The 26,495-nt window shown below is 44.6% G+C and overlaps 1 protein-coding gene across 11 annotated transcripts in view; it reads right to left on the bottom strand.

Moving 5' to 3' along the window:
- auts2a (activator of transcription and developmental regulator AUTS2 a) overlaps window positions 1–26,495 on the bottom strand; it is a 400,420-nt gene that overhangs the window by 39,787 nt on the left and 334,138 nt on the right. The gene's annotated exons all lie outside the window — the stretch shown is intronic.

Genomic DNA, 26,495 nt, shown 5'->3' with positions numbered 1-26,495 from the left:
GGCTTCTTGAAGGATCCGGGTCGTGGGCAACAGAGCCTCTCCCCATCCGCTACCAGGCACCAGACTAACTCCCATTCATCCAGCGACTGGCTGCCTGAGAGCTGCTGCTGCTGGATTCACGCTCGGGTCCTCCCACTTCCTGATTTTCAGGCGGACTTGAATTCAACCTCAGTCAAGCTTCTTCACAAGACCAACACACGCAGGGGTTTGGGGTTCTGGACAGCTTGGAGCTCGGCTGTAGAGGCGCACATCTGGGCTTTTACCTTTTGCGTAAATGGCGCGCAAAAGGAGAGAACGCAGCGCACCAGAGCCAGATAAGAGGAAGAGAGAGAGAGAGAAGAAGAGAAGGGAGGGAGAGAGAGAAGAAGAGAAGGGAGGGAGAGAGAGAGAGAGAGAAGAAGGGAGAGAGAGAGAGAGAAGAAGAAGGGAGGGAGAGAGAGAGAGAAGGTAGAAAGATATTCTTTCTTCCAGTCTTTACTGAGTGAGATGATGTCAGCCCCTACTGAATCCCCAGTAGGGTGCTGCTTCTATCGGGGGGGGGGGGGGGGGGGGGGTTACAAAACGCTCCTCTATGAGCAGCATGCACCGCGCAGCCCACAGACTGGTCTTCCTGTTGGATCAACTCCCACTGCACTGGCCTGAAGGGTTTCCACCCTGAAAGACCTAACAAGCCACGTCCACTGACCACTGACACAAATCATGACTACCACGTTTGTAATTTTGTGATCACTTTACCAAGATTTTTTTTTCTTAGTTTGCCCACCCAGGGTCACAAAAACAGCTGTGCAGGACCTGGCAGGACTCGGCGTCCTGCACTGAGGGGCCTCCTACAGTTGTTTCCCAGTATTAATGCCATAGAGTGTGTATTTAAAAGGGATCACACATATTTAAGGAGGAACACTATCCTGTTAAGATTCACACTGCAGGCCTGAAAGTAACATTAACCCGAGAAGCAACAGCTCTCATCGTTCTTTGCCTCGATCTCTCATATTGGGCAAATCCTGATCCAATGCTGGACATTCTTGGAAAATCCTCTTAATAGTGCAAACCCTTGCATACTATAGTTTTGGCTAATGAGCATTAACCCACTGTCTGGGAGGTGGTCAGTGGCTGTACGATGCCAAGTCCTTCCTTGACAGTTCAGCCCAAGCAACCACAGAGCAGGAAACAGACTTAGCTCACAGCTAATCCGTCCCTCGGTAACAGAGAGACCGAGGGTCCGTTGGTGGGCTGGGGCAGGCCATACAAACTTGAAGTCATGGGAAATGGGATACACAGTCACCTGTGATCCAGAGTGGCAAAACAAAACCTGACATGTCAACATTTGGCAGAAAATAACGTATCCCCATCAAGATACAATGGGCTTGGCACAACTGTTTGTGGATACACTGTTGACATACAGAACAAAAAATGTGAAGTACCATCAGGGGGTGGGAGGGATTGGCCTCAGGTGGCACTTGGTTCAAGTACAGAGGATAAAGGCGGTGGTCACAAGGGAGCCTGCATCACCATGTGCTCATCAAGTTAGATGTTTCACAGATGTATACATTGTGGATTGAACAACTTCAACTAATAAAGAACTTAACCTCTGGCTTACTGTTGCTCATAGGCTGTGGGAAAACGTCTCTGATAACTACATTATGTAGAGTGCCACGGTTCATGCAACCGAAACGCAGTAGATCATGTCTAAAATTAGTTGCAAATGTACCAACTGTGGGTACATGTAATTAGATCAAAGGGATTCTTATATTTGGAAGCGGTGATTGTGATGAAACATTAAGAGCGTGTCGTGGTTCGGCTTCAAAAGCATGACATGGCTGGCTTCAAGATACTGTATGTATTTATACAACTACCAGAAAATGGCTACCAGTTGTTGTCAGGGGCCTGTGCAAGAGCAGCTATGAACGAGCCGCTGTTCTCCATTTTAAATGGTCATTATCAGATTTGAGAGAACCGCAAGTCTGGGATTACAGCCACACTGCCAAAGAATCGGCGTCCGGATCTCTCACAGCACATTCTTTTTAATTCAAATGCACCGATGACAGAGATGAACTCATAAAAAAAGAGAGAGAACCCTGCACAGCTTCTCGTAGAAAAGCATCGTCTGTGCAAGAGAATGAAGCAGCGAGATCAAACACCATGCCTTGATGTGTGCTATGTCTCTCAGTAATTGCTGTCTGGGCACGTAAATTCTGTCTATAGACCATCAGCCTCACACTGACATTTTGTCATCTTTTATTCTTTTTTTTGGACGCTGATTCTCCACTTCAAAGAAACCAGAGGCATGTTTGTCTCTCCCCACACAGCCATGGTTTAATTTTACAGGAACTCTCTCCTCGATTACAATCACAGGGGACCGGCTGGCTTTTATGAGCCTTCCTGCCATTATGCCAAATCTAGCCTCGTTTAAAATATTACTGGTAAGTGTAACATGAGTAGTGGCAATGTAATATGTTAAAAGCTCTTATTACGTGTGTCTGTTGACTCAGAGCACTGTCTTTGCTTTACAGAGGCTGAAAAAGTCTCATGATTCAAACAAGGATAGGACGCGGAGGCCAGGAAAGGGAAAGGGAATGTTCTGAATGACACTGAACAGGGTTGTCACAAGTGGTGAACAGCAGTGGTCTCAGGTGGGGGGGTAGTTCACAGAGCCAGACAAAGCCCTACAGCGTACTGAGGGGAACAAGGATGTGTGTACCAAGCATCATGGTGAGTCATGGTGAAGGGCCTTTTCACTCAAAACCACCAATGTGAACCTCATGGTGGCGGTAGGGAAACATCAGGGGGGGGGTCCACCAAAATCATTGTGATTAATCTTCTGGGGACCACAAATATCTGTAATAAATGTCAGGGCAATCCCTTCAAGAGTTGTTGAGACATTTCACTAAAATATAAATTCAGTCAACCACATCAAATTCAATACGTGTTAAAATATGACATTCTGGACCAAAGTGGGGGGGGCCGACGGATCGACAAACCAAAATTGTCACACTGCTGGTGTAGCTTAAATGAGTTATGGAAGTTATACAGATAAAATAGTAAGAATTTACAGATACATCCAAAGTCTTTTAAATGTCTTCTATCATTCATATTGCATTATTTTTCCATATTGTTAAACACCAGACACATCATGTGATCTAACACCTTAAAGACTTGGTCATAATATGGTTACATAATGAGCACTTAGAAAAACATATATAATTTAGATAAGTTTCATGTGGGAATTTTAGCACAAGTACAAGTAGTAGTAAATATAATAACTGGCAGCATATCCCAGGCAAGCAAACAGTGAAAGATCATGTTTCATTATGGGTCAGTAGAAATTTACACACAATACTCGGACTATTGGAATTCACAAAATAATGCTGGATAGAAAAAACAGCTGTTTTACATTAAAAAAAAATAAAAGCGGTTTTACATAGATTGAAATCTCCTCAGAGGGCTTGGGATTGGATCACACCCTCCGTGGTGCTGAAAACATGCAAAATGTTGCAGTGCAATCTAAGAACTATGAAATATTTCTAATTGCACACACATGAACCCACTCACTTCTCCTCTCCTCAGAGCCTTTAAAGGGGGGAGTGAGTTTTTTTATTTTGAGGATGTTTTTTGAAATTATTATTATTTTTTTACAGTCATTACATCCAACCTTATCTCTCAGAGCCTGCGCCTGCTTGTCAATGACAAATGGCTCTAATTCTCCCCCCCCCCCCCCCCCCAACGAGCAGCACTGACAGGCCTTCTTCCCAATTCTCAGACACGTAGCCAGACAAAATTAATCTGTCACAATGCTAGTATTAATTGTGGGGATGACACCACGCTGGCATGCAAACACACCAACGTACAAACACACCACACACCACACACACACACCACACACACACACACACACACACACACCACACACACCACACACAAACACACACACACACACACACACAGACAAAGACAATGTACCAACATAAAAACCATTACACAAACTGGGACATCATAGCATGCCAAAGCGTGGAGAAAACCTCTGGAAAGGCTGACAGTGGGTTCATTTAAATGGAATCAATCAAAATCCTGACAGAGAATGAGAGATTAAGGACTTGAGAATTCCATCAACAATGCCGCATAACATGCTTTTCAATATTAAACCTGTAAATAACAATGGCAAATATGAATCTCTACTTTGCATATCTCTGCCCACTCATTTCACCCAGTGCACAGCACACAGGAAGTGATTGGCATTCTGGGATCATTTCGGAAGATTGACGGTCGCAGGGATGAAAGCGTCTATCTGATCCGATGACGATACCTCTAAAAGCAGATCCTTTCTGTTATAATAAAGCTTCCTGAGCCGAGAGATATGAAACTCACATCATATGTCAGCCGGGGAAGCAGCGGAAAAGCACTCCTTCCGGTTGTTAAAAGCCTGTAGAGACTATGTTATCTGCTTATCTCCCCCTGGTCTCTGGAAGCAGGCCGGGGCCATACAAGTTCTTGATAAATGGCCTGATCAATGGCAGGCATTATCTGGATCTGGTGGGCAATAATCAGATCCAGTTGACATTGTGGGCGCATAAATAACCGGCCTGTCAGCGGGAACAGACCTACTTCACCGGCCATCCGTCTCATGTCGTTGCCGTGGGACTCTCTTTGGAAAACAATGCAGACAAGAAAATTGGTTTAACCTTCCCTGCCTCAAATGCTTTAGTTACATCCCTAATGCAACCCCCCACCCCCCCCACTACTATGCCCAGTCACGAGAGAAATGGAGACCCTTTTGCCTAAATTACAGACATTGCCGTGGAATGTGGGCTGTGGACTGCGATGCTGTGGATAATTTCAGACCAGTCAATCACTCCCTCTCCTTCCAACAGAAAGGAGCATGTGTTCTCCCCGCCTCAAAACACACACGAAGCACGAACGCACACACACACACACACACACACACACACACACGCACACACGCACGCACGCACACACACACGCACTGCGTTTAAGGCATGTTTCACCTATAACCTTTTTATTGGACATGAATATAATTACAAATTCCCAAATCCAAAGTCAAATTATTTTAAAGGCTTTCTTCTTATTTATAGCCCTGTCACTTAGTGTTTACATTGAGATTTAAAGGAATGAGAAAATCAATTGTTTCAGCCTTTGAACCATGTGAAGTCTGAATTTCAGCGTGCTGTATTTTAAGAGATTATTTGTTTGTGACGTTAACTTTCATCTCTACATTACATCACTGTCCATGTAAACCAAATTCAGTGATGCTTGTTATACAAATGCATTGATGGGCTTATTTAATATAACCTCAACAAGCTGCAGTGTCATTTGAACTCAATGACAAAAAGGAGGATTATAAACCTCGTTTAATTTGACCCCAATTTTCTCTCTGAAGCTTTACAGAGGAGCCATATCCCAGACAGACAAAACATTCCTAACCCGCCGCATGACGAACCCCCAGCTTTAATTTTTCTCCCTAATCTGCATGTCTTTATATTTGCGGAGACCCAGCAGACATCTACAACCAAAGAGCCGTGGCGCTGGAACCCCCCATGAGGCCTCGACTTAATACTAAGCAAGAGCAACTGCGCTGGCAGGGATAATATTTTCCCTTTTTGTTTCTTTCTTCTTAGTGGCGCAATGGGAGCGAGGAGACAAGGGGAGGCAGCGAGATAAAGTAGGAAGAACTATAGAGGAAGAGAGTGGGAGAAGAAAACAAAACAGGAGGAGACGGGGAGAGACAGACAAGACGAAGAGGGGGAAGGCACCGAACAGGGAGGGGAGAGAAACAGCCTGCTGTGTTTTTTAAAAGAAATGAGTACAGGAAAGCACTGAGGAAATCACCACTAAGGCATTGTATTAAAACCTGTCTGACCCTCTCCAGACCCCCCGAGCGATTCGCCAGGCTGGAGGAGTATTAGGCCTCTGAAACGCTCCGTCAAGACCATTCTGTCAGGCACCAATGGAGACAGCCTTAGTCACCCCCCCGCACCCCCCCACTTCACTCAAACAAGCCTCTCCCAGGCTCTTTCTGTGCTCAAGAGCCCAGGAGTGAGGGCCTGATTATAGGCTCTCTGGGGGGACACAAGATGGGCCACGAACATCAAAAGCTAGCAGGGTGACAGACGCAGCAGGGCGGTCTCCGCCCACCCCAGCCTTCCCTTTTTGCCGCTGTCCGTCTCCCTCCTTCTCATCCCAGGCCCCTCTGGCCATTGAGGGGTTTCTAATTGCATTTTGCAAGACCTGAGCTAAATAAGGTTGTTGTTCTGCACAGTAGCCTCCATGTTGGGGGGCCGGACGATAGGAGGGAGAGAAATGGGCAGTTTAGGTCACTCTGAGACAAAAAAATTACACAAGGCGAACATGAGATGCTTGCCACGTCACAAGTGAGGGAGAAGACCAGCGACCCATCCCAATGAAAATAGAATGCTGATTTGGTTTATAGTTAACAGGTGATCCGTGCTGTGCTCTGCAAAAAAAGCTGAATGCCAGGAGCCTTCCATACTTTGAGTATCTTTGTGTGAAAGGAGGCCTTATGGTTGTGGTTGGAGAAGCGTGTATGTGTGAGCATTTGTGCTGTCAGGATCTGAGTGTCTATCATGCAACAGTGTTTCAACATGTCCGACTCCACTGAGACAGCGCTGGGAAATCCTCCCTGACCTCGTTGCCCCTCTGCTTCTCATCTCCCCCTCTGTGTAGCACTAGAACATGGGAGAATGGTTGAACAAGAGGAAGACTGACTGAAATTGCTCCCGTCTCCAAACACAGCACTCACATGGACACACTGTGAGTGCTGTGTTTGGAGACATCTGTGAGTCCCCTCCTTTCCCCTGGCCGAGTCCATGCAGCAGAAAAGTGAGCTGCTGGTTTGTAACCTACATGTGGAACTGGTTGAGGGCCAGAGACTGGGGCCATGACTGGCCCACAGGGGGTCTGTCTGTTGACAAGAACGGGAGGCCTCTTCTGCTTTGAAGCCCTGTATATTTAAATATTTCATGACCCCCTCCTCTCAAGCCCCTTTTATCATATTTGCGCTCTGGCTCGTGGCTGCCTTTCATTAATAGCACAGCGAGAGGCGTTAGTGTCGATCTAATGCCCCCATCAGCGAGGCAGATCTGAGGGAGCCTCTCCCATACTTGGGCCCTTTTGGCTCTCTGCATATCTGCAAGACGATCTCGTTAAACGCTAGTAACAATTACACCAATTACAGATAAGCCTAAGTGTGTCAAAGCCACAACATGATGTTTACAATGATTAGCATGCGGCCTTATCAGCAGGGATGGCAATCAACGCTCGTGCCTGGTGCTTCACAAGATCACAGGGCTCTTCATCTGTCACTATCGATAAAAAGGCCACCGGGTGCAGTCAGACCTGAGTGTAGCTGTCATGTTTGGCACCGGATCACGCTGCTGGTACCCAGCCCCAGTTAAAGTAAACCAGGTTTGACAGAAGACGTTACAAGATGTCACAGGAACAGAGCAATGATATCACAAGGCTCGAGCTAACTTTTTTCCCCAGAGGAGCATTTGTGCAAGTTGAAAAATGTAGGGAGTGCATAAAGAACTTTAGGGGCACAATGAAAATGTTGTATACTACTTATAATGCATAAATAAGTTACTAAAATATCTCTATATATCCATAAAATGACATTCCAATATACCAGATCTATTCACCCACCCCTAATTCACATACGTATGTGCTCCTTAATTGCAAGTGCTCGCATCTGTATGAATGAAAGAACATCACAGCTCGCCACACCCTTATTTCTGTTGATTATCGCCAAGGCATCACAGAGAAACCCTCTTAGGATCTCACTGAAGCACACATGACGCTACAATCCTGGTTATCAAATCAGCAGAACGATGTGTGTTTCCAGCAACGAAGTGGAGCGCAGCGTGGGCCAGTAGATTTCCACGAGGGCGCGTGCTGGCATGGTGCAGGGCACCAGTCTGGAAATGTGTGTCTGAGGCTGGTGACCATGACATAAGGCCCCGCTTGTCTGCTTGTAATAGAGATGCCTTTGAGAACGGCCTCCATCTGCCCGCGGGACACATTCCACGCTTTCCTCCATAAACTCTGGGTCCTAAATGTGCACACTGTGAGGCTGCCCCGCTGGCTGCCTGACAACAGCATATTCACCGTGGGGTTATTTGCGTGGACCCAGGCTCCCAGGGCGCAGATACAGGGTGTTCTCTCTCTGGAAGTGTTTGTGATCCTTTGTGAACGGGGGTGTGGTTTGTGTTTATGTAATTGTACTAAATGGTCCACCTTAAGAGTATGTTTTTGCAATTAAAGCGTCATCAGGACAGGCATAAAGAGGTGCCAGTGTTTGTGTGTCAAAAGAGTGATGTGGACTTCAGCATGTGTGTGATGTTGTGTTTGTGGCCTGGTGTCAGGCAGGGCCACAGGGGACTATTAGGGGCCACCCAGGCAACAGCCAGCGCTAAGCCTAATCATCAGTGCCTGTCTCAGCTGGGCTTATCATGTAGTGTGTTTACCAACACCAAGCTTCACGATGATCTGGGACAACTGGCTGTCTCTCTCTGTCTCTATGTCTCTCGCTGACACACACTCACAAACGCACACAGCCTGCAAGAGGATTTGCACTAGCAACAGGGACTGGCTGCGTTGCTTATCCAGAGAGAAAGCTGCGCTGTGGCTCAGCCTTTGCTGAGTCCACTGACATAAGACTAAACAGTTTGTTTTATACTATGATATAGTAGTATACTAGTATACTATAATATACTAGTGATATTTAGAATGCACTTCAAGATTTTGGTCTTAACTTTTAGAGCCCTACAAGGACAGGCACCCCCATACATCTCTGACCTGATACAGCTGCGTACATCCTCACGTAGTCTGAGATCAACAGGCCAGAGACTATTAGTTGCCCCCCTTACACATTTTAAAACTAGGGGGGGACCGTTCATTTCAGGTTGTTGCACCTAGGTTATGGAACGCTTTGCCTCCTTCCATGCGCTGCTTAGATTGTGTGGAAAATTTTAAAACTCAGTTGAAAACTCTGCTTTTTAAAGAGGCTTTTAACTAGATTGTAGGGTGGTTAGGCTGGTCTTATGTGTACGTGTTGTTATTCTTTTGTTTTTGTGATGTATTGTATTTATGAGAGTTGTTAAATGTTTTCTTTTGTTGTGAAGCACTTTGTGATCTTCATCTGAGAAAAGTGCTATACAAATAAATTTTACTTACTACGTACTTACTTACTTACTATACTAAAGTTTTTAATTCACTTTGGCTGAAAGAACAATACTGTGGTCCACATTGATCAGACAACTTTAGGCTCCATGTTAACATGTTTAACACGCTCTAAACTCCACAGTAAAACAGCAAACCCTTACTCCCACTGTAACTAGACTGATTAGTTGAAATAATTCAGCATGTTATTTATGTATGTACAGAAACTTTGCACGATGAAAGACATCATATCAAGCTTCTAACTCACTGTCGGTTTTTATTGTGTCGTCATTTGAAAGCCTGTTTGCAAGCTTCGACAATAAGGTTTTTATGGGCACTGTTAATAGAAGCAGACCGGCTGTGTTTTCCTACTGATTAGTCTGCTCCGATGGCCAGATTGTTACGTGTTAACAGGGGGCGGTTGGCTGTCCGGTCTTGAGGAAGCAATTTGGACCGAGTTCACTGACTCTCTGACCAAGGATATAAGAGGAGCGTCTTTTAGTCACGCTCGATGGAGTCCAGGCTCTGCCTCCACTAAAGCCTCTGGTCTGCAGGGGAATCTAACAGGGCCATCGCTCCAGGCACAATAACACCTGACAATGCCCAGGACTTCACACATGGAGGGGAACACCTACAGCACATACATGACATACCAACCAGCGGGTTCTCCTATGCAGAGCCACACGCTGTCAATCTGCATGTACAGTAGCACTGACAATATACACAACTGACACATGTGATACGCAATTAATCACACTATCACAAACACACACATTGTCTGCCTGCGGGAGGTGTCCTCCTGAGACCCCTGAGGAGACAGATGTGTCAAAACAACATATTGGTTTCGCTCCTATTTGCTGTGGTGTTGCTTTGTTCCTTTACCCTAAAAAAAGATACATTGGATCTGATTTGCTCTGCATTCTGCTGATGCATTTTTCACGAGTTACTCTGAAACCACCATGTACCTTGACATTACAAAGCAATTTAGCACACTCAGGATTAAAAGCACATGTTAAATTGAAGGCTACACTTGGCGTGGGCATGAAAAATTAAGTGGCTCCTTATATTAACCGGGTTGAGCGTGGCATACAGCATTTAGACAGATGAAACGGAATCTTTTAGCATTACTAATTCACCAGGAAAGCTGTGGTTGAGACGTCGTGCACGACTCCACGGTTACACTGCTGAATACAAACATTAGCCGGCTTGTGGTTGAAGCTGTGCTCTGTCTTGTGAAAAGTGTGAATACCAAGTTGGATGTCTATCTGCAGGGATTGTTAAATGTAACCTACTTTGCTCAGTTCTCTTTCATTTCAATTAAGCTGTACTTCTTTTGTTTCCTTAGACAAGCTGTGAACTGTCCTTCAACCCTTATTCTACAAATTCACATACCGTCTATACTTTTATACTTTGCTGACAGAAGAAGAAAAACACTCATATTCTACTATCAACACCTGTGATCTCCTTCCAAACTGATTTGAACCACAGCAGGGTGAAGGGCTTTTGTGAGACCTGTTTAAAAATGAATGAAGGAGTGGTGGGCCTGTGGGAAAAGCAGACTACACACCCCTGTTTAAATCGGCCCTGATTTCCTCTCACTACACGGAGAAAGCGATGGAAAAGAGCAGATGAAAAGAGCAGGATGGACACCCGTTTAGTGGACCGTGGCCCCACTTAAACATAATGATGGATGCTAATGATGCCCATAATGACCGTTTCTAAAATGGTGATAATTACAATTCTTTTATAGCTCTTTAACCGCAGCCGATCTTCATAATGATTGTCAGAGTGATAAACAGGGATTGCCAGAGTTTGACCTTTCAGAACACATAAAGCACTCCGAGACGAAGCGAGTGCTTGTAACTAGGGAAACGCAATAAATCGGCGATGTTATTGTCATCACGATATCAACTTGCACATTGCGAAAGACACAAAGGAATATTTTTGGTAGTTGAAAGAGATAAACAGTAGAAAACTGCACTTTAAAGTGTAACTATCCTTCTTTTTTTAAATGGTGCTTGTTGTGGTCAGTTCAATGTTAAATTTGTTCAGAAGAGGAATGTTGAAAATTATTTCCCTTCAGTTTTTTTAATTCTACAAGCAATTTGTTGTGTTTTAGCAATATTCTGAATGCAGAAAAAAGGCAGAACTGAGTACAATTTAATATCTGTTTATTGAAAGTAATATTGTTATCGCTATATTCAACAACGTTGTGGCATTTTTTCCTCATATCGTGCACCCCTACTTGTAACAATTACTCTAAATAGTGAGAAAAGTCATCTACAGATGCTTGTATATAACCTCATTACATAATCCAATAGGACTGATAGAACATTATGTCAGACATACATGCACCTACATCTTATGGACAGCAGGGGAAACAAGCTGTACAAGCACAACAATGATTCTACAAGACCAGTAAAACTAAATGTCAGTTCAGTCAGAACTACCTCCAATGTAGTAGATTTTGTAAATAACAGAAGAATCTGCACAGGGAGCAAATCTAGCCAAGACCTGATACCCATGTCCACTCTCCCCCCATCCAGCCCAGTGCTGGAATGCTGGCTGGCTCCACTGTTACATGGCCCAGATTACACCTGTCTTATACCAAATGCCTGATAATGCAATCAAGCAGCTTTGAAGCTTGGTGAATCTCCAGTGCCTGTTGTATTGAGGGGAAAATGAAACCGCTCCCTCAGTGTCTGCCTAACCCTCTGATGAGACCTCCATCAGAGACAGACAGACAGAGAAAGAGCATTTCAAATGAACTCATCCATCTTCAGCCATGGGCCCAAACAGGCTGAGGGGGGCAGAGCAGAACACCACTTTTAGAACCACACATGGCTGTGGGTGGGATCTTAAGAAATTTGGGGTTTTCTTTGTCATTACTGGGATAGAAAGTTTGTTAGAGGTTTCCAAGTATCCAAGTCAATACTATTTCTAGGTGTTTCAGGTCCAGACGGCATTTCGGCTAATCTCTAAAAAGCTAATAAAAAGCTGATTTGTTTCGCCAGGATGATAGCCAATGGGTTCTGAGATTGAATTTCATCCAATGCGTTCCACCTCTTTTGCTCTCCACACAGACTGTTTACCAGCATGCAACAAAAGCCTGCTCAAACGTGATTGGTCAGTACTAATGGGATTACAAACGGACTACAAACAGAAACCAGAACACCTCTGATATCAAAATCTGCCTACTGTTCATAGAGATTAAAAGTAACTAACAGCCAATTAACCTAGTGTTAGTCTATTCTACATGGAAAAGACGAGGTGGCTTATCAACTAGGGAGCTCGTACAAACTAATCGAAGAATCCATATGATGAGGTCTATATTGCACTGGAAGATTGTAGAACATTTTCAACATGCAGTGTGTGCCCATTTGAGGGCTACTGCCGTGTCTTTATGAGCTCATGTTACTCAGAGAGAAAGATGGAGGTGACTGCTGCCTTCTGCCTGCAGCTCAAACTGCCAGCTACAGTCATAACCACTGATCATGGGACAGATCTGTGCATCCACCATCTAGACTTCATCACTCATCACTCTCCACCTCCTTAATGCAACATACTCAGTGGCTCTGATGCCCCGTCCTTCCAAGAGAATACTCATTTGATTGCATGAATAACTCTCAGTCTGCACTTGACCTCGTCTTTCATCTGAACTAGTCTGGAAATAAAGATGTACGCTTTATGGGCAGCAATGGGCACAGTAGATTTCACCAAGAAGACCATTTGGGATTTTAGAAATAACGATTCCTAATGGGAAATATACAACTTCCAGGTTTCACATTTGAAATTATTATTATGGGGCATGTGGAGGCGAGTGACCGAGCGCTTCATATGAGCAATGTGGTTTTTTTGTAGCCATAGCTGGAGAGGGAGAGCAGAGCAAGAGGTCGGCTAGGGTGCATTAAACATGTTAAAGGTCCGTGTTGGGAAACAAATATGAGCCAGCCCAAGTGCGTGATGCCTTCAGGTGGCGGTTTCACCTCATCAGAAGCACTAACTGATCTGTCCTGTTTACGTTTAAAGCAACTGATTGCCTTAAAGAATCTAAGTAAATGTTAACGAAGAAACTAATCTGTTTGAGTGAAATTAACTTGAATGCTATAGATTGAAAGTAACAAATTCAGTTTGCAACACTAAAAAAGCCAAATTATTTCTACTTAAAGTATGCAGTAAAATAATCTTTTTGCCCCACTATTGAACTCATCATTTTAAGTTATAATTTTCCACTTAGAATTTATTATTCATTTATACCAAATTATACAGAAATTTCAGCTCCAGGGAACATAAAGGTTTATCTTACTTAAGTTTAATACCTAAGTTATGACAACTCAAAATGTGCATTGTGCACTACAACTCACAAAATGCAGTACATTTATTTACATTTTTGGTCCACATTTGTCCAATAATGGTGAAAAAAGTTATATATATATATTTGGGCTTGTCCAGACAACTTACCCACTTCTGATGCGGTCTTTAGTGATATGGACTGATAATGTATGAAATGGTGAAGACAGCATGGTTGTTTTCATTGTCATAAAACAAGCCCCGATCATGCCCAGATAAGTTGAGTGAAATGCCAGTTTGAAGCTGGCAGGACTGCAGTGCTGATGAGGGGATGTGATCCTGGCCAAAAACCCATGCATTTGAAGCCCACTCCAGCCAGCGTTACTTCATGATTAACGGCTGACGTGCTTTCCCAAACAGAGAACGGCTGTGTGGATAATAACCATGCCAACCAGACTGCAGCTACAACATCTCAGAAAACAGCAATATGGCACTTAATTTAATGAATTTACTGTTTATTAGACCACAAATGAGAGTCTCTCTCCCACTCGTCTCCTTCAGCGAGGTGGCTGTTTGGTTGCTGCTGGCCTTTCAGACAAAATATGGTTTGTGGTTCTCTGGCCGCCCAAAGTTCAACCAAGTCAGGTCTTTAGACACGGCGGCAGCGCAAGCTTGATGGCGGCTCGCTACTGCACGCTACACGCTACTGCTGGTGCTACGCTACACGCTACTGCTGGCTGCACGCTACATGCTACTGCTGGCTGCACGCTACTGCTGGCTGCACGCTACACGCTACTGCTGGCTGCACGCTACTGCTGGCTGCACGCTACACCTACTCGCCGCTGCACGCTCACCTACTGCCTGCTTGCCGGCTACTGCCGCTGCACGCTACTTGCCGGCTGCAGCACCGCTACTGCCGCTGCACGCTACACGATACTGCCGGCTGCACGATACACGCTACTGCGGCTGGCACGCTACACGCTCCGGTGCCACGCTACACGCTACACTGCCTACCGCCGGCTGCACGCTACTGTCGGCTGCACGCTACTGTCGGCTGCACGCTACTACTGGCTGCACGCTACTGCCGGCTGCACGCTACACGCTACTGCCGGCTGCACGCTACACCGCTACACGCTACACGCTACTGTCGGCTGCACGCTACTGCTGGCTGCACGCTAATGCCGGCTGCACGCTACTGCCGGCGGCACGCTACACGCTACTGCCGGCTGCACGCTACTGCCGGCTGCACGCTAATGTCGGCTGCACGCTAATGCCGGCTGCACGCTAATGCCGGCTGCACGCTAATGCCGGCTGCACGCTACTGCCGGCTGCACGCTACTGCCGGCTGCACGCTAATGTCGGCTGCACGCTACTGCCGGCGGCACGCTACGCGCTACTGCCGGCTAAAGTGTACCTTCTACAGTGTATATACATCGTGTATATAATGGATTTACAATCTATTATCTAAAGCCTTATTTTGTTTAGGTACAGCCAGTATTGTCTCATTTTTTATTGCTAGGATGCTAACAGCTTATTTTCCCTCAGCCCAGATCACAACTTGAAGGTGGATGTCTCCATCACTTCCCCGATCTCATCTTTATCTCAGCTTAATGAAAACCAGGTAGATACAACAGCCCAGTCCGCTCACATCATGAGCCATGGCCCTCCGCTACAGTAACTCTCTTTGCCTGCCTGCCTGCTCGCCCGCCCGCCCTGTAACGTCTGCCTGTAATGTCGGCCTGCCTGTCTGTAAGGTCTGCCTGTAATGTCTGCCTGCCTGCCTGCCTGCCTGCCTGCCTGCCTGTAATGTCTGCCTGTAATGTCTGCCTGCCTGTAATGTCTGCCTGCTGTATGTCTGCCTGATATGTCGCCTGGCCTGCCTTCTGCCTGCCTTAAGTCTGCTTAATGTCGCTTAATGTTGCCTGTAATGTCGCCTGAATTCTTCCTTTATGTCTGCCTGCTGTAATGTTCCTGCCTGTAATGTCTGCCTAATGTTCTGCCTGCCTGTAATGTCTGCCTGTAGAAGTCGGCCTGTAATGTCTGCCGTCCTGCCTGTAATGTCTGCCTGCCTGCCTGCCCGCCTGTCTGCCCGCCTGCCTGCCTGTAATGTCTGCCTGTAATGTCTGCCTGCCTGCCTGCCCGCCTGCCTGCCTGGCCTGCCTGCCTGCCTGCCTCTCTCTCTCTCTCTCTCTCTCTCCATCCATCCGGCTGATGATTCATGACTGCTGATCGATGGCAGCTCCTGTGTCATTTCTAACAACTGTTAACTTGTGATTATTTTGCTGACACCTGACAGGAGGCAGCCCCCGGGGGAGGAGGAATTTGGACGTGGAAGAGCAAGGAGGACGCTGGCTGCCTCCCACATGAAAAGCCAAGAACAAAGCTGGCAGTCTGCCCTTCAACAGAATCAAATGTTTGACCTCAAACACCCACTGAATACAGAGCTAATGGCCGTCTACTCATTAGCGCTGCCCAAGTGAATGTACAACTCCTACTGGGGGCAGATGAGGTGGGAAATACAGAATAGTGGAATATCCTAATGCAGGAAGAAACCATATCCCACTCTCTCACACACACACACACACGCACACGCACGCATGGAGCCACTTTATATGAGTGATATGACTGATTAATGAAGGCTTTAATCATTAAAGAAGACCAGGGTAGGTCTTGTTGACTGCCCAAACCTACGTGTAATTGAATGTTATGGTTATTATGTCATCTTTTCTTGATTTTTTTGATAAAAGATTGGGGGTTCTGGGGGGAGGAGATGTGTTCATGTTGTAAATTGTATATTTTGTTCCTATGAAAAAGGCCTAGCATGCTTTTGGATCAGAATTAAGCCTTTTGAAACATACTTACATTACCTAATTCATCATACTAACCTACCCGATAATTACATTCCCAGCAACATGACGTTTGGTGATTATATTTTATTTCCTGTTGTTGTTTTTTAGACTCATACTTAGTTTTTCACAATATGTATGTCCTATTTCAGATTCAGTTATGTAAATCGGTTTTCTTAGCTTGTCATCTTGATTGTAATGTTTCTTTGTTTGTGTTCTGCTTCGTTTTGCTTTGTTTTGGGATGAAAATGGTTTTATTCCCCTCAGGATAGACTCATCAGCGCAGCAACAATTCACAAGTTGCATAGTGTCTGTGTTTTTTTTTTTCCTCATCGAATTTCTTTTATCATTTTGATTCTGTTTTATCTCTCTGCAATTGAACAAAAAATGAATTATGCATGTGCTGCAATCAGAAACTGTTTAAAGATTAGGTACATGAAAGGCATATAATATCATAAAGCGGCCTAGAAACAAGTATGACCATGGCAAGGGTTCTGAAATAATCATTCTTTCTAATTTTACAATCATTTTTAAAATACAAACAGAGCAGGCCAACAGGTGTCACACATATAGCGCTCTACTACAAGCAGAGGGGCTCATACTACACTACTACACATGCAGCTATCATTTCTTCACACAAAGCCACTGCATACTGTGCATACCTTACAATAACCACAGCACTTTAAACATCATACAGTACTAAAGCTGCTTTACTCCTATCCTGTCTCAGATGTTTAGGCTAGGTGAAGTCAATACAACACCAGTCCAGCTCCAACACTCTCTTAATTAAGACTAAAACAGTAGTACGGTTTTGAAGGGTTTGGTAACCCTGCAGCTCCATCACATAAAACAGAGTTGCTTTGTAACACAAATGTTAAAATGGCGTCAATCTCCACAGAAGTCCGGAAGAGGAATGGCGTTAGATTTAATACATCTAAGCTATCAAGTGACTTGTGTTCGTTCAACACGGTTCCCCTTTGCCCCCGGTGAGCACCACTCCACTGCCCCGCACTTCATTAAGTGGCCAGAGTGTATATCAGCCAGAAAAGAAACGGCAAATAAAACCCAGCCCATGCAAGTACTGGGTGTTGAAAACAAAAACAAGCACAGCTCAAGGTCCCTCTACTTCAGACGGATGCAATTAAGTTTCCATTTAGAGGGGTGACAAATTGATCAGAGCAGAGAAGTCACATGCCGGCAATATAATCAGCAACTAAAAACTATCTGATGCTCCATCTCTCCATCTCTCAACACAGGCACTTGACTGGCCAATCTTTTCTAGTGGTACATCTACTGTATATCTCTGGGTATAGAGAAGCCTGCTGGGTATAAATGGAACCTTTGTTTTCAGGGGGGGGGGAAAAAGAACTCTATTTAAAGTCATTATTCCACATTATCAGCACAGAGTAAAGTGAAGCTTGCATTGTTTTGCAGACAGAAGTTGGGAGTCTCATGTCGTTAGGACTTGAAATAATGACGACAAAATCTCTGAGCAGAAATGAATTGATTAGTGCGTTCAGGTCTGAAAAGGAACCTGGATGCGTACCAAATGACTGTGGAGAGGGAAGGTGCGACAGAGCTCTTAATTGCTGGAACTGCAACGAGAGACTTGATGATTTGTGACATCTTATCCGGTGCTCTGCGCTAACACTAATAACTGTTAATTAACTGCAGCAAGGATGCCAGAGAGGAGGAACCAAGGGAGGGGATGCACACACACACACACACACACACACACACACACACACACACACACACACACACACACACACACACACACACACACACACACACACACACAGAGCCTTGTGTGTTCTCAAGATTAAAGGAAAAAGCATCTCCAGGGATGTTGGAGCGAAATGGAGCGAAGATGTTGTGGAGGTCAGGGTGCTAGCTGTTCTGTAATGCTAATGGGCACAATGGAGCCACACTGCTATCAAACGAGAGAAATAACAGCGATGCAGTTATTGTTTTCACATTGATCCGGTTGCGTAAATCTGTTAGTCCTAATTGGCCCACAAAGACGGAAAACAAAGTCAATGTTCCGTTCCAAGGCCAGCTTCAATTTCCAAAGCAGATGTTCACAGATGTCGTTTTTGTCATCGAAAGCGTCGGCATCTGCAATCAGGCTCTTTAGTGCGATGACAGGGGAACGCATGTGTACAGTGCTATCCTCATTAAAGCAAAGTGCCTGGTGTGGTTTCTCTCCCTCCCCCCATGTGGAAGGATCCATCCTCCACCAGAAACAGCACCGGTATGCACGGCCCTGTGAAAGCCAGGCCACATTCACGGTGATTAATGATAAATCAGACTGGGGTCTCATGAGTCATAGGATGAGACATAAAATGCTAATGCCAGCTAATGCTAATAGTGACCAACACTGTTCCCATCTGCCTACTGACCCATTTGGTTCATTCTAACTTTACTGGCCTTTAGGGTTATTAAGTGCAGCACAGTAATACTGTTGGCAAACAATAATGGGCCATAAAATATTTAATAGATTTTTAGATGAAGATGCATCTTTCAAGTGTTGATCTAGACTTCTGCCTGGAATCCAACTCCTAACCCGTACCCAGAGCTATGTTTTTTGCTTTATTTCAACTATTTATGCTGCGGTCTGTCTTGGCCAAGTCCCCGCTGAAAAAGAGATTCTACCAGTTAATTGAAAAAGCTCATGAGTGAACCTTATGTGATTATGAGAAAATTGTTAATAAAAAACCAAGAACTGAACCAAGCTAGAAGCCTTACACAACGAAGCAGCCCGGAATCCAAGCACTGGTGCAATGTAACTAACTATATTTACTCAAGTACTGTTCTTAAGTAGAAATTTGATGTATTTGTACTTTGAGTCTTTTCCCCAACATTTCTAAGAGAAATATTGTTTTTCACTCCACTACATTCATCTGACAGCTTTAGTTACTTTGCAAATTAAGATTACTGCACACAAAATACATGTAGTTTGTAAAATAAGATGTGGTTTTATAAATTAAATTAAAAACGTATAATTCTAAAAATTCAGCTCAAATGAGTAGACCATTCAAAAGTTAGTAAAAGTGACCATATGTAACTTTTCTTACATACGGTTTCTGAAGCTTTGTCATTTTCCATATAATGATCTTAAATGACGTGTAACAGCAAACAAGACCAAACAGTGAAAGAACGCTTTTTTTATATTGTTTTTCTTAATGCCTCTGCCCGGGTCAAATGATTTACGGCAGGTAGACCGTGCTACAGTCACACATTCTGATGGGTCACAGATTTCTTTGTGTTATTGTCTCCAGCCAGGTAAAAGAAGCAGGAGCCATTTTAATTAACACAGCTGGTTTGATAGTTTCTAGTTTCTAAAATGTCAGGATTTGTCTGCATTGAGTACTTTTACTTTTAATACTTAGGGTACTTTTTCTGAATCCTGAGTATTTTTACAGTGTGGTATTTATGTTTAGTAGTTAGCACTTTTGTTAGTATTACTACTATATTATTAGTAAAGGATCAGAATACTTCTTCCACCACCGGTCAGAAGTGGCTATTGTTAATCAATCCCACTAAATTCATACGGAGGCGTTTACACATTTGCTGCTGAAAAAACAACAACTTTAACCTCTACTCGTGTAGCTTTTCATCTGTAAAGTAGCAAACTACTGCCTTGCCACAGTCAAGGGTTCACTGTGCAAATCTACAGTATAAAGACATCCACATTTTACATTGAAACGGGATAACAGACTGTTAAGTGTCAAGTTCTTTAGGAGTGAGGTTGAAGGCTGATTCTCTATTTTCTTCCCCATCTAAACAGCTGTCATGTTTCATGAATCCAGCAATGCCCTAGCCTGGAGAGCCGGAGCTGTCTTGATAAACAAACACGTCCTCACTGTTATTACCGCGTTTCCATCCCTCCTCCAGTGCTTAATGCTCCGGTTACAGCGACACAAGGAGACATGACAAGAGCGTGGCCCTGGAGTAGATAAACAAAGAATGCCATTGTGTGTCACTACTGCTTGGACTGATGCACTGGCTGGAAATTGAGGGAGTTGGAAGGAAGGCTGGGAGGCAGGCACGCACGCACACACACACACACACACACACACACACACAGAGGCAGGCATGTCTCCAGTAATAGCTTTTCATTTGTCCCTGACATGCCTTGGTCGAGCCATCGCCTTCAGATGTCCTGTGTTAAATACCTAGAGCGAACAAGGTTACACATTCTGATGGGTGAATTCACATTTTCAATTGAGACTCTGCAGTCTATTAAGCTCCAGGATACAGTGCGGCCTAGAGTGACAGAGAATGGAGGACAAGAAATGGAGGAAATAGACTGACAAGATGGCAAGATGCTCATTGTTATTTTACTGGGGCTTCGGTGAAAGCTTGTCACTGTGCTAAGCCTGAGTGAAGGACATGGGAGCTCACGCTGCTGTCTGCTAATCAGAGGCTCACTGTGTGTTTTGTTTGGTTCTGTGGCACCTCACTTCTATCGCACATCAAGGCAAGACCCTGGAGCGCTGTTTGAGCTATGCAGGTGGGCAGCTTTTCTGCTTCCCACGTTTCAGTTTGACAACACAAGCGCTCCAGGGCCTTCAAAAATGTGTGGATCCTGTCAGTGTCTCAATAACAACAGCAGATAAGCCTTGTGATGAATGGAAACATGACTATATTCAGAGCTTGGGGTCCTTTAGAGATTGCGAGCCAAGAGAAAGAAGAAGAAGAAAAAACTTTTCCAAGGAACACTGCACATGGCAGTTGTGTTTACCTAAAATCTAATTTCCTTGAAGCAGCACGGTGACAGGCCTTTCTGCTGCAGTGTGATCTGGAGTGTTCGTACACAGTGTTCAACAACTTTCTGGCATGTGTCCCTTTCATTTTTGCGAACGGGCTGACGCTTTGACAGATGAGCGGTACCGATATGCAGCCTGTCCGCAAACCATGTAGCTTAGAGAGAGGGGCAGATTATTCCTTACAAAGCCAATTAAAGAGTTTTTAATAAAGATAGGTTACACCTATCCTCCTCTCTGTGCTTTTGACAAGGCACTTTAATTTGAAAGAGAAGATGTCAATTTGGATGTAAGAAGTCTATCAAAAAACTGGTGTCTAAAATAAAAGATTTTATAGAGCAGAAAAATGGTTAACACATTCTTGACTGTTGTCTTTCCATTTGTATCTAAAGCCAGAGTCATGGGAAACTTATCGATGACAAGATTCCATTGAATGTCACTTGACGTGATGTTATATTGATCTACACTCCATTGCCTCCAGCTGCACTCCAGGAAATATCCACTGTCCAAAAACGCCTTTCTTGTGTGCAGCCAAAGTAAGAATAACAATGGCTGTGTTGCTTTTGCTTTTCTCCCAGGCAATGTCTTTCAAGAGTGAAGCACAACTGTGACAAAACCGAAGAGAAGCGGCCAGATGTGCTCATTGTTCAAGAACCGAAAAAAAGTCCAAGGTAAGAAATCTCAAGAGGGTCTGTGTCTGAAGGGAGGGCTTCTCTCGTCAATCTTCCCCTCTCTCATCTTTAGCCCCTCTTTTCCTTTCATATCGTCTATCCTATGTGACCTCTCAGTGAAAAGGGTGACCCGAGTCTTACGTATGGACCTGACAACCACTGACAGACGACTAACCCCTGAAAGGTCAGCGCAGACGGGAACACCTGCTTCTCAACACAACTAACACTATCCTAAGTGCTCAGAGGAACTGTGGGAGCATGGATCAAGTGTTGTAGATGGGCATGAACACCCGAAAGCAAATCAAAGTTGTTGTCAGTTAAAAGAAGTTGAAAGTAGCAGTTAGGAAGAAAAACACACAGATGGAAATTCCTTGACTGGGCCGGCAGGAGACAAGACCGGATGGGTCACAGGAGTCAATGCCAAGGTCGGGTGTGCTACCAATAGTTTGAGATCTAATTTGTATTATTAATATTTATAGTGGAAAAGTACAAGGAGGCAGAACTAGTTTTGAAGCTTCTATCTAAATCTGAAAGTGTTTATGATTCCTTTGGAATAAACTAAAGCTTGTTGACCTACTATATCGATGGAAGCTAGGTTAGGTCTTCACCCCCCCCAGCAGCAGTGATGGGAATAACGCCGTTAGAAATATCAGCGTTAGAAATACCGACGTTCCTTTTTTTCTCTACTTGATTACTCCTCCCATTTTAATAACGCCGGTATTGTTACTGCTGATTAATGCGGCGCGTTACTATAACTGAAGCTGTTTTTTTCATCAGACCAACTAGATCTCAGAGCCGAGAAGTTAAGACTTCTTCTCTTCCTCGGTTAGTGGGCCGTGCACGAGACAAGCGCATGCATGCAAATGATTGGCTGAGGTTGAGTATAATTTCATGGTAAGCCAATCAGAGGTAGAGTTGGGCGGGTGTTCAAAAGCACGCAGTCGGACACACAACAACGAACAACACATAGGTATGGCGTTATGAAATCAACTTTTCCTGCTAAAGATTTCCCACCGTGGTCAGAAAACACGGAGGGGCACTTTGTTTCTCTCACCATGACTCTAGAGTCCAGAGCTAATCGCTGTCACTCTCTTACTTCTCCCTCACTCTATCTCTCTCACAGCACACCACACACACCCACACACAACACCCACACACACACACACACAACACACACACACACCCCACACCCCACACACACACCACACACACACACACACACACACACACACACACACACACACACACACACACCGCTCAACGCGTACAGCAGCGCACAAGTATAAAAATCAGGGAATTTCTGTTATTTGCACTACAAACAGTGTATATTCTTTGTATTAATGTCCATTTCATTATAATATTCAGATTTATCATAAATAATTGAACATGCACATGTATTTTAAGTTCTGTTAAGGGGGGGGAGGTGGGGTCACATTTGAGCCTTTCAAAATGTAGTTGAAAGTAACACATTAGTTACTTTCTAAAGTAACTATTTACTTTTATAATTTGTAACTGAGTATCTAATTTACTTACTTTTATGAAGAAGTAACAAGTAACTAACTAATTACTTTTTCAAAGTAACTTGCCCAACACTGGCCAGCAGTATCTGGTCAGCCATCATTCATTGCTCAATCATGGGCAGTCTATTTATGGAAGTGTTTTTTAGTAACGGCTATAAGCTGCAGGCTTGGAAATATTCAGTGTAACAAGGTTGGGTACACACAAAGCAAACCAGACACAGCTAAAACTACAAGCAAAATGAATGGATGATGTACTACACCGGTACTAATCTGTGTTCCTGTTAGTATAAAACTGAACTCAGGAAAATACTATGAGCTTAAAAGGAAAAGCCACACATTCCATGCTAACATGCCAGATTATATCTGGCTCAATGCAGGCACAAGTTTCTAATCTTCAAAAGCCCGTTTCATAAGTGCGTAATGAGTGAGACCACAATAGAAAAACAAACCATTTATTTTCCTCCCCCAGAGAGTAAGTGGAACCATATGGAACAGTGCGGAGCCAGATCCAAACATCTGGGCGGCATGGGAGAACCAAAGCCAAGTGGTGTTGTGGACCCCAGTGAACCACAGCATCCCTTGCCTGCCCTGACACAACTTTCCTCAATGGAAACACAGGTTGGAGCCATGTTCTCCTGAGCGCCTGGGTTTCCCCTCGCCTTTCCAGGATAATTGCTAATCAAAAGCGGACTGTTGGCGAAGCTCCGGGCACGGTCCACAGCAGTAATCATTGGCAGCTGGGAGAAAACAGCTGGAACAGGCCATGGCAAAATTCCTGTGAAACACTTTCTTTAATGTTGGCTGGAGGTCACGGACAGTGTCATCCTGGCAGGGGACCTGGGCTGCCGGAGTAAGACATACCTTTAGGTAGCTGCTACGGAATATTACCATGAGAGGGCACAAAACAACATTTATTGGTTTGTTTGACTGCTAAACACTATTCAGACTGTGTTACTGTTCTGAATGCACAACAGGGTGATGAAATCTACTGATTACCAACACTCAGGCAAAGCTTGGTTTAATAGCCTTTAGCTAGTCTGCATTACTCCCCAACCAACAACAAAGAAACGCTCTTATCAGAGCAGGCAGGCTGAGGTTAAGAAGCTGCACCGCCACCACCTGAGGGCTATGTATTTTAGCTGGGGATTTAACGTCTTACACTAAGCCACCCTCCTTCTTGCTCTCATGCTCCACTCCTCCCTTTCTCCCTTGGATCCCATTCAGCCACCAAACAAACAGGAGGAAAATAGCTCTGGAGACAATAAAACAAACTTTACGAGATCAACTATGCTTATTAACTTACAAACAATATCTGGCTTTGGAATGGTTCAGCTGCAGAGTTTATGGTCTATGAATACTGGGAGGATGACAGGATGAACACACACAAAGGACAGATTGTGTGCATGCCCCGGAGGTGCAATCATGTATTTTAATACTCAACAAAGATAAGGTTGAGCACTGGGTATACTTGTCCTCTGGGAGGGATGAGGGGTGGGGCCGCCTCCCTCATGTCCAAACACATTATTCCAGAAGGGTTGTGGCCATGCTAATTTATTCCTGAGTGGTCCTTAGGGAGAGTGTCTAGTCATAAAGACCCTGTCAGCCCCTCCCCTCAGTGGACACCGCAGTCTGCAGGCAGAGCCTCCCTAGAGAGGTGGACCCGGCAGGCATATTATAAAGAGGGATAATGCCACTCTCAGCTGTTTGGGCAGCTTGAGGTTTAAGTCCACTGCAGAAAAGGTTGGAACAGCAGTGTGGCATGACATGGCTTGACACATGACATAATCCATGTTCAGGTGGGGTTAAAGCTGCAAATGAAGGATGGATGGATGCCTGGCTCTGTCCTTCCATTTCCTCTTTTACCAATGCTGACTGTGTAATGGCTGCTACACGGTATAGGCTCTAATCCTGGGAGGGAGATAGTTCCTCATTACAGCAGCACTAGGAGGGAGCTGCTGGCTTGTCAACATGGAGCCATGGAGGAGGCAGGCTGCTAGCTCCATTCAGCCACACTAGAGTAATGTCAAATGAACAGACTGCTGGAAGCCTATGAGACACCCAAACAACCACTTTATCTTCTTCATTAAAGCCAGTTTAGAAAGAAAGTGGGAAGAAAAAAAAATCCATTTTCCTTAAAAGTCTCCAGAACAGACGGAACTAAATTAATTGCACCATTAGGCCCCCAATAGACAATGCTGGTGTGTTTGCCCTTCGCAGATGCATGTGTGCCTACAAACTGTCTTAAAAAGGCAATTATGGCATCATTTCATATAAAAAATTAATGTGGATTTAATGGGCAATAAACACAGGTGGGAGACTGCATTACTCCAAAGAACCAGAACCTTTTCACAATTTTGGGGCACAATTGTAAGGGTGTTTGTGTCTTGAACATGGCTAATTTCTCTGAGGGTGGAACATGGCTCATTACAGATCCAGCACATCAATATAACCTCGATATGAAACATATACAGGGGAAGAAAATGAACACCGCAGTATTCTGTGCTTTGTAACTAATTGCCAATGAGCAATAACAATAAACCAACATGTTCACGGCAACTAAGAGAGCAGATTGGCTTGCGAAAGCCGTTATATTTCCTGTTATTTCCCCTTAAATAATTGTACTTATTTGCCTTTGACGAGTAATAAATGGGCTTTCATCTGGTGATTAAGTGCTACTAATGTACCTTACAAGAGATCTATACATGAGAGCTGTCCGTTTCAGTCTGCAAGGTACCCTGCCCAACACTGACTCGCTTTTCCACCCTGTCCTGATAGAACCAAAGGTGGGCTGCTTTCACTGGGCCCTCAAGGGAGTGGTCAAAGGGAGGTAGTCCCCCAATACCTTGTCATTTAGGGGATGTAGCAGCGATACATTGTTCCACTTCTCTATGTGCATAGGATAATGTCAGAGGCAGTGAAGTGAGAACATTGGCAGCATGTGTGGGGTAACAGTGGGATTACTCTGAGGTCAACCCGCATGGTGGCCTTTGGAGAGGGTATCACATCTTGGGCCAGGAAACCTTTGCTACAGAATTATGTTGATCGATGGACCTGTCTGATTTGAGCTTAGTATGGTACTTCTGGTGCCTCCCCAATGAGAAAACATATCTTCCTCCTCTCTGCTTTCCCCAATCTTCCACCCCCCTCCCCCTGCCCCAGTGCTGTAAGCCATGTGCACCCACTGACCAGAATCCCAGCGTGTGATCTGAG

This window comes from Etheostoma spectabile, chromosome 13, assembly GCF_008692095.1.
Source record: "Etheostoma spectabile isolate EspeVRDwgs_2016 chromosome 13, UIUC_Espe_1.0, whole genome shotgun sequence".
Taxonomy (NCBI): Eukaryota; Metazoa; Chordata; class Actinopteri; order Perciformes; family Percidae; genus Etheostoma; species Etheostoma spectabile.
Note: the sequence above shows the minus strand (reverse complement) of the source record. Positions and strands in the feature narration are given on the sequence as shown.